At 34.8% G+C, this 22,186-nt stretch overlaps 1 protein-coding gene across 1 annotated transcript in view; it reads right to left on the reverse strand.

Annotated features, from left to right (window-relative positions):
* The window catches only part of LOC132551395 (tachykinin-like peptides receptor 99D), a 90,874-nt gene that overhangs the window by 68,088 nt on the left and 600 nt on the right, over positions 1–22,186 (reverse strand). The window lies entirely within an intron of this gene.

The following is a 22,186-nucleotide window of genomic DNA, read 5'->3' on the forward strand; positions in this document are numbered from 1 at the left end:
CAAGTCAGTTTCAGTTGACATTAACGAGATCTTAGATTGTTCCTAAACCAATTATTATTTGATGATGAACAGAATTATTCAAAAAGTAGCTAAAAACCGTAATTAACTAGAGTTAACTTTTAATTATCTAATCAGACATTAACTTCGTACTCAAGGAATAAACATATGCATACTGGTCGTATTCCCGATACTTGGTAATTTGATATCCACTGTTGGTGGTGCTTTAACGCGTGGACAAACCGCGTTCCCACATCCAGGTCTTTGTGCCTCCCTATGCTTTCGTGTGTGTTGACCTGGCTATGGTTCATTCGATTCTGCTCCCGTTCGTCTCTACATGTGCAAGATTTCCATAAATCAAAGCATTATTAATTAGTGTGATCATAACATCACCTCACTCAAAAGTCACTTTATGTGTCTAAATCCGAATTTTCAAGTGCATAGCACAGTTTCTGATATAATACCTGCCTTACAAGCGATATATTCACTCCGATGATAATTAAAGCAATTTACACTGATTTCCTAGTGTATGACAATGAATGTTTCTTTTCGGTGAATTTTGATGAATTGATAATGAAATGTAAATCTTGTCAACGAAACAGTAAATGTCAAAGGTCAGTTTTCGTCTTTATCAAAATTAACTTCAATTTAGTGTAAAATTTACGTTGCTGATATTGACAGATTAGAATTCTAAACTAGATGGAAATTGAAATGACTAATTATCAATAAAACCGATATATATATATATATACACATGTGGCATGAAGGAGAGAAAATCACCAAACATGATTGACTGTCTTCAGGCAAAAGTAATTCACTTAAATGTGAATTGTTTTGTTGAGGTCAGACAGAAAAAAGAAGAAAAACTGGGGGCTCTTAAGATTAACGACTCGATTAGATAGCGATATAGACAAAGGTGAAGTGGAAGGGTCTCCACGGTGTACAGAATAGTGCGGGTCGCATCTGGTCTGGATACTTAAAAAACGTTGTATGATGCTGTTCATCAGTGACCAAAAGTCATTTGGTACACCAATCAGACTCCTACAGATCATGACACAAGAGAGGAGAGTTTCAGATGACGGGATAATGAGACATATCCAATTTTAGCACACTTTTTTACGCACTTCTATCTTAACCGCAGTGGAAAGTCAGCAAAGTTCAAAAAGTTAAAAAAATGCAAACTACATAGATATGCAACTCTTTACGGCAGGTTTAGAGTAATGCAATAAATATTAAGAGTTCGTCAAGGACTGTGGTAAATATTTGTTATGCGAAATCGAAAGATTTTATCGTATGCCATTTTCGATATTTCATTTATAAATCTGTCCTCTCAAATCCAGAAGGATGTACATGATGTATACATTCTATAGAAATGCTTTAGCTTAAAAGGTACTTACTTCTTATCGACGCTTTCTAAGTTCAAGGACGTGATTGGCGTCCATTTCTTGTCCCACTTAATAAAACTCGATTTCGGAAAAAAACAGATGTTGGTAGTAGATAATAGTGGATGGGTGCGGATATATCCTTCATGGACTGATAGGTCAAAATAAAACCTCGTACAAAAACCTGATTTTCTTTACGACATTTTAACACGGCATGTGATATAAAAGATAAGACAATCGTAAGTGAACTTTGAATCCATATCAGTGACATGTACACATGGACGTAAGTGTATTTATAGGAATCAACGAGAAACCCTGCCAACCCAAACTAGGGATAAGGGATCTCGACGTCATGAACTGGAAATTGTCTGCATTAAATGATGATGAAATATGACAGAACGTTTTCATCTCACTTTTTATTCAACTTGACATTTTAATGCACGAAAAAACCCACATTAATATTCCTACCGTGATTTTTTTTTTATTACAACTACAAATGTATTAGGCTTCATTTTTAATTGCTGTAGTCACTGATTCACTGTATTGTATTGATTGTAATATAGTTGAATTAGTTTAGTACCGTTTGTATCTATTATGTGTACATACATGTATGATTGGTTTCCAGTAATGATTCTGTTTGTTTCGTCGTCTTGTCACGTGGTTTCTATTGACGTGTTATTAAAGTTTTCCAAAATTATTCTCGTCTTACTTGGTTTGTTTTTAAGTTACTATCCGATTAACAACACGCCTTTCTAGAAATCTGATGGCCAAGACAACGACACAACATACACATACACTATGTACAAGGATGCCATGTCCTCCAGGCCACACCTTATGTGTCGGCAACATAGAATGTTTAGCGAAAGACAATTAAGAAAATACCGATCCGATATTTCAACAGTTTTTTATTTCAAACTCATTTTCGATGAAACTGAGGGAAATATGGACAAAAGAAAGGCAAACACGGAGACAAAGAGAAAAAGACCAGGTGATTCGGAATGGTAAGCATTTCCTGCTTCACCAACGACATCCGCATTGAAAGTCTTTGTCAATCGAAGAAAGGAATGGCACGTTATAAAATGAAAACAAGGTCAACAATAAAGACACCAACAGGCAAATTAATTAGCATCAAACCAGCTGTATATTGTACAAATATAATATTTCCCATTGAGATCATTAGAACGACCGTAAAAACCTTAGGCTGGTTTGAACGAACTTAATGCAGTCAACAAGATATGATTCATATACATTTGTTTGTTCAAGGTCGATTTCATCATTATATCTTGTTTTTAATACAATGATAACTCACTCCCTCTCTGTGATATATCGTCGTGGGTGTGATGGTGTAACTTACTCACAAACCCCTGATTAAATCTGTTGTAGAAATCCATTGATTACCCACTGGCATGGCACGAGCTATCAAGTATAAACAGAGGTCTCAACGGACTCCTCTGCATGATAAAGACAAACTGCTATCAAAGACATAATGTGAAAACATCAGAACCAAACGATATTCTATCTGTGGTTGATATAGTACCCAAAGATGATGATTTGTCAGGCTATGATCTGGTAACATTCTGATGATGAACAATCAGTTAATGACACAGTGAAACCCTATAGCATGTGATTCTTGAAATGAAATTATTATTACCATCTAATAACAAGAGATCACTGAGATATATTGGCGCCCCTCCTTGTTTGATATTCATTTGATCTTTAAGAGTTAAAAAAATGGTGAACCTACTTATATTCTAGAGAAATACCGTCAAACTATTACAGTCAAAATCCAAGATACCGGCCATGTTATTTTTCACAGTGTAAATTTTCACGGGCTGGGGGTGGGACCGTTTTTATTGTCAATAAAAAAATCCCCAGAAAATTAAAGTGTAGGACAATATATACTATATGTAAGGTCGGGTTTGTCTACATTCACCAGCATGTGCCAAGAGAGAAGTATCATCGTCTATGATAATGTAGATTATTACCGCTACGATGTATCGATATGTAGTCATTGTCCTTATGAACTACTGAACAACCCCCTTAGTGTGGCATCATTTACATATTTCCCAAGTAAATGTTCATTTGCATATTGCACCATGTTTTAGCGGACAGAAACCCTGGATGTAAACTCTTAACGACTTCCCTCCAGGATACTCGTCCCACATTTCAAACAATAAATGGACGATCAGTCATCCCATCTAATATTTTTCATATCCTGAAGCGTAATCTAGAGCCCTAATGTGTCTTTCTGTCAATCTAAACGATTTTCATAAATCAGGTGTAAATAATTAGCTCTGTGCCATTACACACTATGAAAAAAATGGTATCCACTGACTAGAAAGTCTAACAAGAGAATGGCTTATAATTGATTTCTATTTTGTTATTAAACGACTGTGTGTCCTGCCACTGTTCACTCCTAGAACAAAAATCAATTGAATCATAATTATAGCCTCATTAACACCCATAAGGTATTCTTACAATATTACCCCCTCCCCCCGCGTAATGAGTGTAATGATATCAATATATAGATACATCATATATTGAAATGTGGCATCAGGATGTTAAAGAACAGGCTAGTAAAAAAAAAAAAAAAAAAACCCGACACATCACATTAACTGTCAGGAATACAAATGTAATGTCACAGAAAGTATGTTCTAAGACAACCAATCAATTAATGATTTCAAGCCTCGATTACTTTTAATAAGGACCACATATAATAATGATCAAACCAAAGTCAAGTGTTTGTCTGAGTGAATTTAGAACGGAATTCTTGGACTTCTTTACATCAAGAAGTCATGCTTTGTCTCACAATCATATAAAAGTGACGTCATTGGGTCCATAACCTTGAAAATAGAGGATTCGTGTGATAAATGTTCACAATTTGTTTGTAAACAATAACCAATGCTTTTGTAAAAGACTCTCCTAATCTGTTTATGTATTATGCAAATTCTAAAAACTCTGAATCATTAATAAAAGTTTTCGCTCTGGAGATCAAACAATTATACGACAATATAAGATGTCACTGGTTTTATACTTTGTTTTAAGAGGCGCATTATGTCAATTAAAGATACACCTATCAATGGAGAATCTACATTTTACGAAACAATTAAACATACTGAGTACCTTACTGTGAAGCTGTCTCAATATTGTATCTATGCTAATTACACAGCTTTGGTTGATGAACGCAACAAATATTTAGCCTGAGAAAAAGAACGATAGGACCAGGGGCTCTGAAATGGTTACCGCCTTCTGTTTCATCGGCGACAAAAGTATGTAGATGTTATAGATATTCGAGTTTATAACAACGAAGCCAATGGACGTACTAAGGAGCGTCTAGCAACTCTCACTTCATTTCACATAAGGTATTTTATTCCTCAATGATATCTTAATTGTGACCATGAAACCTCGTCATGTGTTTCTCTTCATCATCCTCCTTCTGAAAACCCCCTGTTTGGAACATACATTTCAGCTATCGATACCGTAAACACAATGCATAAGATGTCGTCTGTCTTAAAAAGTATAACGCATTACTTGATGCTGTCTGTGTTACTTTAATACTGAAGGGAATTCTGTTGCAATTTTCTGTTAAGATTCTGCACTAAAAACCAAAAGATGATTTCATTGAAGAAGTAGAGGACGCTTCTGAGCCACCTTGTATTATTCTCCTTGTACTTTTCTTAAGTCATTGATTTAATGATGTTCGTGTCCTTTCGCTTAATCAATTAACAGTTAAAAATAGATTTCATTTGACATCTTTATGTCCTGTCTTCCAGAGAACATACGTCATAATCTTTTGTACAAAGTCAGATGTTGAGATGTACGTCAGCGGATGTATTTTAGGACATCGGCCATACATGTACTTTGAATCCTACAAGCAACACACAAGTCAACGGCACCTCTCGGAACAGAGCAGTATAATAATGTATACAACATCAAATCCAGATTGGTCGAAATTACTGTAAACACCAATATGCAATAAAGCTTATAATTTGTAACTTTGAATAAAATCACTTCACTGGAGCGATGTTTTATTATTATGATATTTGAAGATGCAGTACTAAAACCAATACAAAGGTGAAAAGATGATATGCTTTCAGATATTTGAAGCTGTGAGATGATAAATATCTAGATATATAATTATGTTGAACATTTTCTTCCTTCACGTGCATTTGGAATGCTTGTATCCTAAATTCAGTCAACACCTGTAGGGTTAGAAAAAAAGACACCAGGTGTTTAAAACATTCTTGGTAACACTCTATGTTTTGTGAGCTTTAGCTAATAACGTTATCAGTCATCCTCTGCCGACTGTAGCTCTTTCATATGTAGACATGCTAAAAACCAATTATACTGAAACTTTATTTCTGAAAACCTCAATTAGTGACATCAAAAACCATTCCTAACGTTGATGAAACACTAATTTATTGTTTAAAGAAATTTCATTTCCGTCAATATTTTGTTCTTAGATATTTAATCAGTAAATCAAAAGAAGATGTAGTAATGAGTAGTTTAATTTGCTATGTCTGCACCCATGGCTGTATATAAAACGTGTCGGGTTTATGAGTATGTAAAATATGTCGAGTTTATATGGATATAAAACGTGTCGGATTTATGAGTTTATAACACGTGTCGGGTTTATAAGTATATAAAACATGTCGGGTTTATGAGTTTATAAAACGTGTCGGGTTTATAAGTATATAAAATGTGTCGGGTTTATAAGTATAAAAAATATGTCGGGTCTATAAGTATGTAAAACGTGTCGGGTTAATAAGTATATACTATACTGTCAACTCATTATATGTACATATACTATACTGTCAACTCATTGTATACAATATATACTATAGTGTCAACTCATTGTATACAATATATACTATACTGTCAACTCATTGTATACAATATATACTATACTGTCAACTCATTATATGTACATATACTATACTGTCTACTCATTGTATACAATATATACTATACTGTCAACTCATTATATGTACATATACTATACTGTCAACTCATTGTATACAATATATACTATACTGTCAACTCATTGTATATACATATACTATACTGTCAACTCATTGTATACAATATATACTATAGTGTCAACTCATTGTATATAAATATACTATTGTGTCAACTCATTGTATATAGATATACTATTGTGTCAACTCATTATATGTACATATACTATACTGTCAACTCATTGTATATACATATACTATACTGTCAACTCATTGTATACAATATATACTATAGTGTCAACTCATTGTATACAATATATACTATAGTGTCAACTCATTGTATATAAATATACTATAGTGTCAACTCATTGTATACAATATATTCCATAGTGTCAACTCATTATATGTACATATACTATACTGTCAACTCATTGTATATAGATATACTATAGTGTCAACTCATTGTATACAAAATGTATTATAGTGTCAACTCATTGTATACAAATTATACTATAGTGTCAACTCATTATATGTACATATACATATACTATAGTGTCAACTCATTGTATCTACATATACTATAGTGTCAACTCATTATATGTACATATACTATAGTGTCAACTCATTGTATCTACATATACTATAGTGTCAACTCATTATATGTACATATACTATACTGTCAACTCATTGTATACAATATATACTATACTGTCAACTCATTGTATATAGATATATTATAGTGTCAACTCATTGTATACAATATATACTATAGTGTCATATATCATTGTATACAATATATATTATAGTGTCAACTCATTGTATACAAAATGTACTATAGTGTCAACTCATTGTAAACAAATTATACTATAGTGTCAACTCATTGTATACAAAATGTGTTATAGTGTCAACTCATTCTATACAATATATACTATAGCGTCAACTCATTGTATATAAATATACTATAGTGTCAACTCATTGTATATAGATATATTATAGTGTCAACTCATTGTATATAAATATACTATAGTGTCAACTCATTGTATATAGATATACCATACAGTACAAAAGTTCAACCGTATCATAACGTCACAAACCTCTCCCCACCCCAGCCTCCCAGTACAACAGTACAACAGTATCATAACGTCACAAACCTCTCCCCACCCCAGCCTCCCAGTACAACAGTACAACAGTATCATAACGTCACAAACCTCTCCCTAACCCCCGGCCTCCCAGTACAACAGTACAACAGTATCATAACGTCACAAACCTCTCCCCACCCCAGCCTCCCAGTACAACAGTACATCCGTATCATAACGTCACAAACCTCTCCCCACCCCAGCCTCCCAGTACAACAGTACATCCGTATCATAACGTCACAAACCTCTCCCCACCCCAGCCTCCCAGTACAACAGTACATCCGTATCATAACGTCACAAACCTCTCCCCACCCCAGCCTCCCAGTACAACAGTACATCCGTATCATAACGTCACAAACCTCTCCCCACCCCAGCCTCCCAGTACAACCGTACAACCGTATCATAACGTCACAAACCTCTCCCCACCCTAGCCTCTCAGTACAACAGTACAACAGTATCATAACGTCACAAACCTCTCCCCACCCCAGCCTCCCAGTACAACAGTACAACAGTATCATAACGTCACAAACCTCTCCCTAACCCCCGGCCTCCCAGTACAACAGTACAACAGTATCATAACGTCACAAACCTCTCCCCACCCCAGCCTCCCAGTACAACAGTACATCCGTATCATAACGTCACAAACCTCTCCCCACCCCAGCCTCCCAGTACAACAGTACATCCGTATCATAACGTCACAAACCTCTTCCCACCCCCGGCCTCCCAGTACAACAGTACAACAGTATCATAACGTCACAAACCTCTCCCCACCCCAGCCTCCCAGTACAACAGTACATCCGTATCATAACGTCACAAACCTCTCCCCACCCCAGCCTCCCAGTACAACAGTACATCCGTATCATAACGTCACAAACCTCTTCCCACCCCCGGCCTCCCAGTACAACAGTACAACAGTATCATAACGTCACGATCCTCTGCACCACCCCCGGCCTCCCAGTACAACAGTACATCCGTATCATAACGTCACGATCCTCTCCCCACCCCAGCCTCCCAATACAACAGTACATCCGTATCATAACGTCACAAACCACTCCCCACCCCCGGCCTCCCAGTACAACAGTACATCCGTATCATAACGTCACAAACCACTCCCCACCCCCCGGCCTCCCAGTACAACAGTACATCCGTATCATAACGTCACAAACCACTCCCCACCCCCGGCCTCCCAGTACAACAGTACAACAATATCATAACGTCACGATCCTCTGCCCTACCCCCGGCCTCCCAGTACAACAGTACAACAGTATCATAACGTCACAAACCTCTCCCCACCCCAGCCTCCCAGTACAACAGTATCATAACGTCACAATGACTTGCCTGTGATTCTATGTCTCTTCTGTTAGCAATACTTGATTTACTTCATCGTATAATGACATTTTTCTCATTATCTAGCTAATATTTCCCCGATGTCTTGATGACGTAAATATGGGTAATTAAAAGTTTTATTAATGTAATTATAGCCGAAATAATTGAAAGATTCCTTTCTTGAAAACCTGTCGTTTTAGTGTGATTTGCCAAAAGGTAACTTGCAATTATATAAAATACATATATAAACAGGTTCAGAAAAAAATATTTTTTATTGATGCATACTTAAATGACGTCTAGAAATACAATTCTGGGTTATATAAGATCGGTAAAATGTTCCAAATAAATTCATGAACACGTAACTTCAGTTACATGCAAGAATTACCAATTTATCACCGCTGTAACAGTGCGCCTATCTTCTTGAGACGAATTTCGTAACGATGAAAAAAAAAAAAAATTGAAAAACAAACAACAAACTACCGCATTAAAAATATAGCTCCCCGTACATTTGTATATCTCTCGGTGACACTGATCAATGCTTTTGTTCTCAAGACTGGGTTCACGAAACGAGACTGAGGTATAAATTTACATTAAACAATCTGTTCCAGCGATACTAGATATTATGTTCTTGTGTGTCGCGGATTACAGGGACGTTATGACAGTATGATATAGTCTAGTATCAGCAATTTATCACAGTAACTGCTCAATTATTGTCATTTCAGATAGAAAACAGGATATTAGATCTAGAGATTTGTCGTTTTAAAACTCGACTTAGTTTGGTGTTATAATCAAAATTAGATAAAAACTGCATCTCCTAAATATATACCATCAAAAGAGAGAACATGCCTCCAATTTTCATCAGTTGCCACAGTAATATATCTTGGAGTGCTTTGTTACGGTTGTAAAGCAGTACATGTTCTATATGTCTTTGTCGTCAACAGCATGACAAACTGTAGATTTAAGAGATTATAGGTAAAATCGGGGTGTTAAAAATCTATTAATCATTTCGATACCCAGACCTGTCGTATAACCAACGTCAGTGTTCGTCATGTATATTACAATAATAGGTACACAGCAGTAAATTGTCACTCCGAGGAAAGTTATTTATATGGAAAGTATGATGGGTATACAACTCCCTCTAGTGAGAATAGTTTTATGTGTCAGCCTCGTTTGAGAGTCATTGCAGCTTTTCAGTTGTTAAAACTTGAAATATGAACCATACTCAATAAATTGTCAGTGTTATATATAACATATTGTCAGTGTTATATATTATACAATTATGGACTTCGGTGCTGGTGAATATGATGTGATATGAACCTGAAAAAATGCTATTGACCGAGGCGAAGAACACAAAACATAAACAAAGATTCTGACTTTATTGAATGCTTTAACACGCCCGCATCATATTTTTCAAATTCAAGATCCATGTTGTTTTCCTTGAGATACAAATGAAGAACACGCACTACGTGCTCGGTTGCCTTTTTGGTGTTTACAGCATCTTTGTCCTCCAGCAGTTTTTCAAAACCCTCATCTGTAACAAAGGCGAAACGTTCGCCGGCAGCCATCGCAACGTGTGTGATCATCTGACAGATCGCGTTCCGGTCTAACTGCGCATGCACTGCGACAAGCCGTAGGGAATTTCCATTTAGGCTATATTTAGAAATCGATATTCACCGAAAAACCAGTCCCCATCAGTTTTTGAGAACTGATCACGTGTATAGGATCCAGCCAATGCGATTTCTAGAAAATTTCATGCATATAATAAAACATATTGTAAGTGTAATATATAACATATTGTCAGTGTTTTATGTAAACATATTGTCAGTGTTATATATAACCTATTGTCAGTGTTATATATAACATATTGTCAGTGTTTTATGTAAACATATTGTCAGTGTTATATGTAACATATTGTCTGTGTTATATTGTCAGTGTTATATATAACATATTCCTGGCATGTGTAAAACACATCGTCAGCACTTAATATCTGTTTTATTACATAATAACGATTATAATTCACGCAGATTTTGTACAAATATTCATCGACAAATGGCTCGGAACTCCTTAGTGAACACACACTGTTTGACTTTCCGATGTGTTTAACTGTATGTTTTGTTATGATGTCCACCTTTAAGATTTTTCATATCTTTCCGAGTAACGCAATACCCCTTTGTGAATACAGTAAGGGGACAGAGAAACGACAGAATCAGTAGCAGTGGAACGTTTGAAATCAACGTCTTTTTGTTTACAATGTTCCCATGGCGTAACTACGACGTCACTATGACGTCACTTCACAGACAAGACATCCTGCATATGCTATTTTTGCGCGGTCACTTAAGTAATGAACTGTTACTAGATGGTACTACAGTCTAAATATATACGATTTGGGTGACCGACAAATACCTTAATTTTCATTTATATATAATTTTCGTCAATTGAAACAAAATATCGTGTTTCAATATCCCGCTTAATCAAATACTGACGTAAGCAATTTCAAACCAGAGAGCAGTCCTAATACGTGACATAGTTCCTCGTGTCATCATCAATAACAATCATAGGAAAAAGCTTGGAAACCTTTTGTAAAGTCAGGTTTAGTGAATGAAATTACGTCACACGCTCATAGATTACTTTGAGACTGGCAGTGGAGTCGATAGATACAGAGCAAAAATTATTTCAAATATGATTTGAAATTGTTTGCAATTCGTACCTAAATAATCGGTCATGTTGATAAATAGAATATCATATTTCCTAAAAAAATTGAAATTCATGTCAGATTCTACATTTATGTCTTCTGTCTTATGTATAATCATGTATGGATAGTATAAGATACATTATCTGAACTCTGGTTTATAAACTGTGTCAAAGGAAGACATTCCACATGGAGTCTCCATTTCATATGCATACTGCTTTGCCCAAAATGATGATAAAACAAAATTATACGGATACAAACGCAAATTCTGGTGTAGAGAACAGACACGAGGGCAGGTGAAAAATAGCCTTTGTTTTAGAGTAAGATCAATCTGGACTGGAATAAAATATTTTAAAATTGCTCCTCTGTGTGACATACACTGTACCTAATTGTTAAATTGTTGCTTTAAAGTCATCCCGACCTGAATTCACAATTTGTTGAAAACGTTGTGACATCTGGAGGTCGGTCGATTTAAAAAAAATCCGAACCGTGACACACATATAAAAGAATTTATTTCTGGGAAAAATGTATATCTGTGTTATACGGGGTCATTAAAATAAGGAAAAAGACATATCTTACCATATTTATGTGAAACATCTATTTGTAACATCGAACATGCGAAATTAAAAAGCACAAGAATACAAATATGAAAATTTTCAAAATGGTCGCCAAATTTGTTACATTAAAAATATTGAACGTTCAATGTTGAAATATTTCTGGAAAATATCTTTAATCTGCTGTCATGGGCTGTTCTTGTTTTTTTTTTTTTTTTAGATGTATAATTGTTATTAATAAATCTGCTAAGTAATGTAGGTTTAAATTCGAGTTTTCAAAATATGGCGGTTTTATCAATTTTGTATTCAATTTCCATGTTCTGATTCATTACATTTGGCTAATTATGCTCATTTGGTGTTATTTTACGAAAAAAATGAACAAACTACCATTTCCTGCACCATGTAATTAGAAAATCATCAAAAATTTATCACCATCTTCGTGCAAAAATTGTCAGCTGATGCACAAACTCGTAACACAGCATTTCAAACGGTGTAAGTGGATGAAAATGATGGGAAAGTTTTATGCAATGTATCTACATATGATCAATGAAATAAGTAACATTACGGACAAGTGAATTGTCAAATTTTCGAGGCAATCTGCCCATTTATCAAGGCCTACATATTACATAAATTACATTACATCAATAGAACATAAACTGACACAAAGTTATAAACTACAATCGAGAACGGCGGTGTAATTTAAGGTGTCTCGATAACCTCTTCTGTTGATGGACCCCGAGGGTTATTTATAAGGGGCAAAAATTCCTCTTGTAGTTGTAGCATGAAAGATGTTGATCAAACATCAAACATGTGTTATATAAGTATCGGTGCGTTGCGCACTGTAACTTTGTTTTTGTTTTATGGTCTATGTATGTGATGTAATTTATACAATATTTGTGTTTTGATAAAGTTTGACAATCCACTTTTCTGTACCGTCGTTATTACTTCATTGATCATTTATCTATTCCTGTAATACGCATTCAACGAACATTTGTTTGTAAGTATACAGTACCAACATTGGATCATACCGTCGATATTACTTACCCACCCAACCCCCCAACCCCCACGCCCACTCACACTCACTCTCTCTCTTTATATATATACATATATTCCATTTCTTTGTGCGATGTGAAGCTGGACGTGTTCAATGCTCGTCAGCTTGCCTGTTAGTTTCGTTGTTGTATACGCTGTTCACATTTGAGAACGTTGCAAGTCTTACTTCGATTGACCAAGGTTTACATGGCGGGAAGGTCGTCAACGAAGCAGAAGACGCTTAATTTTCTGAAACACATGGTCTTATTCTCACTGTGCGTCTCCATGTAAATCTTTTGTTCATATTTTGCCCTGGTTTTATTAAATTTGTGCTTGGACATTAAAATTGTGTTGACGGGTTGGTATTTTTTTTTACATCCTTGTGTGCCTCTGTATCTCTCAACTGAAAAACGGAGTTTGGTCACGTGACTTCAGAGATGTGTCCAAATTCATGTAATCAGAATTTCACTCCATGTAATTTCAAAGAATAGTTGTTCATTGCTGAGAATAACGAAAATCTTTTCTTTGCTTGTTTTTTCATCCAATTACCAAACTGATTTTATGACATAAAGATGTTAACTGCATTTTTTCATCAAGTCCAATCGAAGATTAATTAGCATATCCCCATTTTGTACCATTGAAAGTAAGTTTACTTTTTTTATATATGAAATATCATTTTAACTTTAATTCCACTTTATTAAAATAACATGTTATCGTGAAAAAGTCTTTCAAGGAATCAGATAAATCACAGAACAATGTTATGGATATGATAACACGAGAGAATAGATAAATCATAGATTCGGCACAGACATATGATAACACGAGAGAATAGATACAGGTACCACGTGTATCAGATAAATCATAGATACGACACAGACATATAATAGACAGATATTGTATTTAGTATATTTATTTGGCCACACGAAAGGTGATATTCGAAAGTCAGCCCAGGATAGTGTTTTCACCTTGAAAGTACACGAATTACACGCTGGTTGGCATATATCGATTAGACGTAAAAAAGGTAGTAATGACGTCGTGGTCACTTGACAGGCAATCCACGGACTAGTGATGAAATGAGAGGGTTGTCAATAAGCACAATTCAAGAATTTAATTTGGTGAAACACAATGATAATGTCCGGTATCAGTATGGTAATTTCCGGTTGAGAATTACAAAAGTAGTATTCAGATGGTTAATAAACGAGCTTAAAAGCGAGAAAATATATCGGATACCTATCATATTTAGATATGTAACTATGAATAAGGTCATAGCTGCAAGGCCATGTTGTAGTGTTTTATTGCAGGCCCACGTTATAAATATTTTCCAATGGACGACAAATTGGAGCTGTAGAGTTCTATTAACTTTAAATATGGTAGATATACTAGAATGTTATATTGCCCGAAGGAAATGCCGAGTTGCCTTATATGGTCATTACAGGGCCACAATCCTTTTACTCTTTATCGTGTGTTTTATGTACATTGGGTTTATATAAAAAAAGTTATTCCGAACAAAATGTGTTACCAAAATTTCGTTATGTCACAAAAAGCAAATACTGGAACATTTTATAAATTGATAATTCCATATTGATTTTCAGTAGTAATTGGAAAACACCCTTTCACATGTGTTGGTATTTTGATAATTCTGATATAAGTAATGTTGAGTAGTTTAATTTCGAAAAACTCGTTTGCGTGATGTACGTGATCCAGTTCTTTTTTAACTTAGCTTTTTGTCGTTCCGATGCAATAGGTCTTTTATAACTTGGTCAAAGCAATACAGTCTACAATATAGCACTGTCTTTCTTATCAACAAATATATATCAATTTGTACCAAAATATTTAAGATCAAACCAATGACAAATTAGAACCCATATCTTAAACAAAAAGAAAATATATTGTCAGTCCTACTTCGCTGAAAATGATTAAAATATCAAAAGATTACATGTTATCAATAAGCTTATCTAATGTACGGTTTTATCAAAGCATGAATTTACTCACGGAAATGTACTGGTAACACACGATAAGCATAACTCAAAAACCAGGATTGTGATACAAAACATCCTTCAAGGTATATTGATATAGACTTTTAATTAATATCAAATGATATGATGTGTTAGTATCTGTGATGAAGACAAGGTAAAATGTCCTGATTATTCACTAGGTATGTTACCTGTGTCTATCCAGTCAATGTTGATAGAATACTGTAAATATCAGCTGATTAACTTAACCCACACTAACCTCGGTTTAAGTATTACTCTTGAGCAGTGCTGTATTCCTTTATTGTACAAATTTTCAACATCGCGTTCTCTGAAGGACTGCAAATTATGCATGTGTAATGCATTTGTTTCTTTATGTGTGCTGTTATCGTTTACGTATAGGTCAGTTGAGGCTCAATGCCTTTTAAACAAAACGTAATGTTCCGAAACGTCATAGGCTGCAAAAATGTCTGTCTTTACTTAAGCAATAAAAAACAGATATAATTATTCCGTTTTCCCTTGAATTTAACACCAGAAGTCGGCAGTTAGTAATATGTTGTCATAAAATGGATAATTTCTCTTTTCAGAGTAATTACGTTTGTTAGCCTATAAACCACGTGTATACGAGCCCAAGTCATGTTAATAGGGCACATGGTCTGATTAAACTGCATGCAGAGGACAAATTATGTGAGATGATAAAGTATTTTAGTGCGAGCTATTTACAGTGAGTGATTGCCGACTGTTGGCAATATGTAGCCTCATGTGACCCTAGCTGAGATCTGCATTATTATATCTATAGTAACGGGACGTCTTATAATTGATTGGAGGATGAAGAACATGACCTGTACACTAAGTTACCAACACACCAGCATGTAACAGTTACTTGTCTGAACAGGTATTTATATAATAGGCGTTTCCCTCTTCATTAGTTTCTTTACATGCTGTCATAAATGAGTGTGAATATATGTCTGATCATGTTATCTGACAAACTATAATTTAGTAAAGTCGAAATTGTAACGGTAGAACACAGAGAAGCATTCTTGTAACAGTAGAACACAGAGTAACACTCTTGTAACACAGAGTAGAACACAGAGTAACACTCTTGTGACACAGAGTAGAACACAGAGTAACACTCTTGTAACAGTAGAACACAGAGTAACACTCTTGTAACAATATAACACAGAGTAACACTCTTGTAACAGTAGAACACAGAGTAACAATCTTGTAACAGTAGAACGCACAGTAACACTCTTGAAACAGTAGAACACAGAGTAACACTCTTGTAACACAGAGTAGAACACAGAGTAACACTCTTGTAACAGTAGAACGCAGAGTAACACTCTTGAAACAGTAGAACACAGAGTAACACTCTTGTAACAGTAGAACACAGAGTAACACTCTTGTAACAGTAGAACACAGAGTAACACTCTTGTAACAGTAGAACACAGAGTAACACTCTTGTATCAATATAACACAGATAAACACTCTTGAAACAGTAGAACACAGAGTAACACTCTTGTAAAAGTAGAACGCAGAGTAACACTCTTGAAACAGTAGAACACAGAGTAACACTCTTGTAACAGCAGAACACAGAGTAACACTCTTGTAACTATAGAACACAGAGTAACACTCTTGTAACAGTAGAATACAGAGTAACACTCTTGTATCAATATAACACAGATAAACACTCTTGTAACAGCAGAACATAGAGTAACACTCTTGTAACAGTAGAACACAGAGTAACACTCTTGTATCAATATAACACAGATAAACACTCTTGTAACAGCAGAACATAGAGTAACACTCTTGTAACTATAGAACACAGAGTGACACTCTTGTAACAGTAGAACACATAGTTACACTCTTGTAACAGTAGAACACAGAGTAACACTTGTAACACATAGTAGAACACAGAGTAACACTCTTGTAACAGTAGAACACAGAGTAACACTTGTAACACATAGTAGAACGCAGAGTAACACTCTTGTAACAGTAGAACACAGAGTTACAATCTTGTAATAGTAGAACACAGAGTAACATTCTTGTAACAGTAGAACACAGAGTAACACTTGTAACACATAGTAGAACGCAGAGTAACACTCTTGTAACAGTAGAACACAGATTAACACTCTTGTAACAGTAGAACACAGAGTTACAATCTTGTAATAGTAGAACGCAGAGTAACACTCTTGAAACAGTAGAACACAGATTAACACTCTTGTAACAGTAGAACACAGATTAATAATCTTGTAACAGTAGAGCACAGAGTAACACTCTTGTAACATTAGAACACAGAGTAACACTTGTAACACATAGTAGAACGCAGAGTAACACTCTTGTAACAGTAGAACACAGAGTTACAATCTTGTAATAGTAGAACGCAGAGTAACACTCTTGTAACAGTAGAACACAGAGTTACAATCTTGTAATAGTAGAACGCAGAGTAACACTCTTGTAACAGTAGAACACAGAGTTACAATCTTGTAATAGTAGAACGCAGAGTAACACTCTTGTAACAGTAGAACACAGAGTTACAATCTTGTAATAGTAGAACGCAGAGTAACACTCTTGAAACAGTAGAACACAGATTAACACTCTTGTAACAGTAGAACACAGAGTAATAATCTTGTAACAGTAGAGCACAGAGTAACACTCTTGTAACAATATAACACAGATAAACACTCTTGTAACAGTAGAACATAGAGTAACACTCTTGTAACTATAGAACACAGAGTAACACTCTTGTAACAGTAGAACACAGAGTAACACTCTTGTAAAAGAGATGATGAACATTGTATTTATAGATAAATTTGTAAATGAATCAAATAAAAGAAACCAATTTCCATCTATCTGTCGATCACCTTTGGTTATGATATATGTATTATCGCCATTGTTCTTTCTTGTGATGTTCTCCCTAATATTGCATTGATTAAGTTAGACACTTTGGCCATTACAGCTGTTTCTATGTACAACTCTATAGCTCTGTTAGTATGTAGTTTTCTTACCGATCTGTATATCGTCCTTGGAACTAGCTTGTATTCATGTCGATGATGTGCTTTGATATAAATCACAACAAATATGTTGACTAAGCCTACAAACACCATTCATGATCATTGGATCGGCTATTCCCTTGGGTTTTACCTGTTAATGGTTTACAACTAAGACAGAAAGTGTATGAAAAGTGGGACAATTTTAGAGCCAATCCGTCTATTTCCATGTCGTGTAAGTACCCAGCCTGCTTCATCCGCCTGCAAATGTATGTCATCTTAATCTAATGGATGATTTGATAACATAGACATAAAATTAGCTTCATTTATGATAAACTGTACATATTAACAGATTTTGTTAGATAATGGTTTAAAAACCACGTTGTTGTCGTAACACGTACTGTATTCGAAAATGAAAAACGCCCGTGCACATGTTTTGCATGTTCAAATTATAAATAGTAATTTGTAGTCTATATTTAACATCACGTGGTAAGAATTGGCTAATACGTCGAGATAATGACGTGTAATGATATCCCCAATCCAGAGGGAAACAAGCTTATTGTAACACGATATGTACTATCTGCCCAAGATAAGTTGAAATCTCATAAGAAAACAGAGCACATAAGAAGACTCATGGCAGACAAACGTTGATTGTGTGTGGCAGACTTAGCGCGTCGTTTCACATAAGCTATTTTCAATAAGAAATATTGTGTATTTGATTTCCTTCCAAAAATTGTAACATTCGATACACAAGACAAAGCGATATCCCTGATTAAGTTAAATTAACAATGGAGCTGTAGCATGTATACATAGATCCAATATCATGTTCGCCGTACACAACCGATGAGATTGTTAATTCATATCTATGTGAAGTCTGATATGATGTCTAGTTACCTGTGATCAGAAGTACGTTGTCGTTGGTGAAGGGAGGTAATACTCTAACAGGACATGACTGATCCTGTATCTAAAATAAATGTTAACACGTCCTTGTGCGACGTCAAACAATATTTGATTTCTTGAATAGTATTGCAACATTCAGATCTCATTACATAAAATGATTTTCTTCGATTGACATCTGAATGTTGAAAGTGTCGACCATTGGAATTCAAAATTTAGAAGATTTCTTATATTTTTGTTGTTGTTGTTTGGTATTATATATGAAACCGATATACCAGTTCAGCCTGTATATAGGATGCTGTAGAATATACAAAAGTAAAGATAGATATCAAACATACTAGGTATTTAATTCATTTTCTTTTTCCTTTCAAAATTAGTAACACACATTTCGTATTTTTGTTAATGTGATTAAAGAACATCAATTACTATTTAAGTCTTCTATTTCAATGTACATCTTTGGTCAGTCATGATCCTATAAGTAGCTGGCAGTCTTGTTCGGGTCTTAATATATTTCCTGAGTCTCGTCTGTTGTAATAAGAAATGCTTTCCAGGGTATTCTTTTTCGCGTGACACACCAGCTGAGACTGATAACATTTAGCTGTATCCTCTAGTTGGATCAGAATGGTCAAATATGGAATGTAATTGTATGCTGATAACGGATGGCATAAGGCGAAAGATACAGACAAATGGTCAAAGACGACCCTCGGGGGAAGTAGAGGTGATTTCAATCGTATATAATTTAATCAAGAAAAAACCTATTCGATTTTAAAATTAGATTTCAAAATGGAGATGATGGTGATACCAAATGAAGGTAGTTGTTTCTCTATTTTCCTTTTCTGTGTCTCATTGGAAAAGAAATAAAGTATAGGTGTGAAGAGACAATCTAATCATACTGCTGTGGTAAATTAAGCAATATGATACATCGGGGGGAGGTCCGTCATTATATCAGTAATAGTATTTGAAAATCAGTTCGAAAAATGATAAATTCTTATCCAACAATAATTCTGATATAAATGTTTTTAGGAATTACAGTAAAAATAGACTCTTTCAATTAAAGACGACATCGTGTTTGTGAGGAGTTCAGTATGGACCATGGTTTATTTAGAAAACATACACATTCTTAATCAGACGACGGAGATTTGCATTAAAAAAGACAAACAACATTAGGCATAAAAACTTCCAATTTCAAAAAGGCAGCTGCATGTATTTTCCTCTAATTCAGAATAATTCAATAAAATTCTATTTCAGATCGCTCAGAAAGGAAAGTGCGACTAAACCTTAATGAATTATATAATAACTGATTCAGCGTTCACTTTATTGATTAAAATTTAATTAGAAATATTTCTTGACAGGTATTTATAATGTAAATTATTATAGGTGCTATGAATAGTATGCAACACAATACATAAATATTGATTGAGACGGCAACAGCTTACTGTTCATTATAAACTATAGAACGAGGAAAAAACCCCATGGAATACATATTAGATATAAACATGAATGCCTTGATTATTAACGGGCACCTCACCTCACGAGCGTCTATTGTAGTTTGACTGACTTATTCTCTGGAGGTTGTATTGTAGCAAGATAAATCATATCAAAATCAGTTCCAGTACTTTCGTCAGAATTATCTTTAACAGCACACAGGAAAAGTTAAAAAATCTGTGAGAATAATTACACGGTACATGTGAAAAGATAAAGCCAAACATTGTTTTTTTATATATAAAACATTGCTTTATGGATGATAAACAGCACAAAGGAGCAAGGTAAATTAACAGCAGGCCAAGAGTTGTTTTTTAAACAGAAACCATCCCGATGTTGTATCGTTTCTGTCGAGATGATGAGAGGTTACATTTGGCTACCAAATCTCGTACTTAAGGCATTGTTTGTAATTCGCTGACATAAACGATGGAATTTGGGAAATAAATAGCGTTACTATAACAAAGTGTCAGTGGTGGGAAATGGAATCTACGGCGAAGAAACCTTCATCATTTTCAGATTCAACTAGTGCATACCAAGGCCAATGAAGCACCTGGTGTTGAAAGTGTGAAAAACGATGTGTAACTTTTGAAAAGGCTATTTCATGCCAGTCTTTGCATCGGACAAAATGCATCATTGTCTCCGTAAATGTAAAACTATTCCTATTTCAGTAATGAAAAAAAAAATGTATTCAGTAAACAGAGCAGGCATGGCATATTTTCTGTAAAAATGGCACTGCATACTACTTAAGTGTAATGCGAATCGACAATATTACAAGAAATGTAATTGATACAAAGACATAACATTTCTTTTGTGTATTTTAAACGTTTAAGACCTCGGCGTATATCTCCACATGTATTCTTCGGTCCAATCATCGTTGGTCAAATGTGCTAAGCCCAGTAATATTGAACTTTAATTTGTCCTGGAAATTCCATTTTTCAAAAAAAGTTCTTTAAAGAATAAAGTGTTATTGAAAGTGAAACTATTATAGGTGATTCCGTTAAGTATTTTCTGTTGGCGGAATATCTCTCTTCTAAGTAAAAGCTAGCGAAAAAGTGTAAAACTGTTTTTATGTACTGATTTAATTCAGGTAAGCATTTTATCAACTTATCTAACTCTATACTGAGGCTGTCATATATGTTGATTTTATCAACTGATATAACTCTGTAGTGGCGTTTTCAGGTAAGATTTTCTTCAATTGGTTTAACTCTATTTTGAGATTGTCAGGTAGGTTATTTCATCAACTGATATAACTCTGTAGCGATGTTGTCAGGTTGTTTTATTTCATCAACTGATATAACTCTGTAGCGATGTTGTCAGGTTGTTTTATTTCATCAACTGATATAACTCTGTAGCGATGTTGTCAGGTTGTTTTATTTCATTAACTGATATAACTCTGTAGCGATGTTGTCAGGTTGTTTTATTTCATCAACTGATATAACTCTGTAGCGAAGTTGTCAGGTTGTTTTATTTCATTCACTGATATAACTCTATAACAAGGTTGTCAGGTAGGCTAATTTCACCAACTGTTTCAACTCAGCAGCAAAGTAAGGTTTATTTCACCAACTGTTTTAACTCAGCAGCAAAGTTAGGTTTATTTCAACAACTGTTTTAACTCAGCAGCAAAGTTAGGTTTATTTCACCAACTGTTTTAACTCAGCAGCAAAGTAAGGTTTATTTCATCAACTGATTAAATTTTTTTAGTAAAGTTGTCAGGTAGGTTTATTTCACAAACTGATTTAATTTTGTAGTAAAGTTAGATTTATTTCATGAGCTGTT

The sequence above is a fragment of the Ylistrum balloti genome, unplaced genomic scaffold (assembly GCF_031769215.1).
Source record: "Ylistrum balloti isolate Yb309-2 unplaced genomic scaffold, AGI_CSIRO_Ybal_v1 Utg370196, whole genome shotgun sequence".
NCBI lineage: Eukaryota > Metazoa > Mollusca > Bivalvia > Pectinida > Pectinidae > Ylistrum > Ylistrum balloti.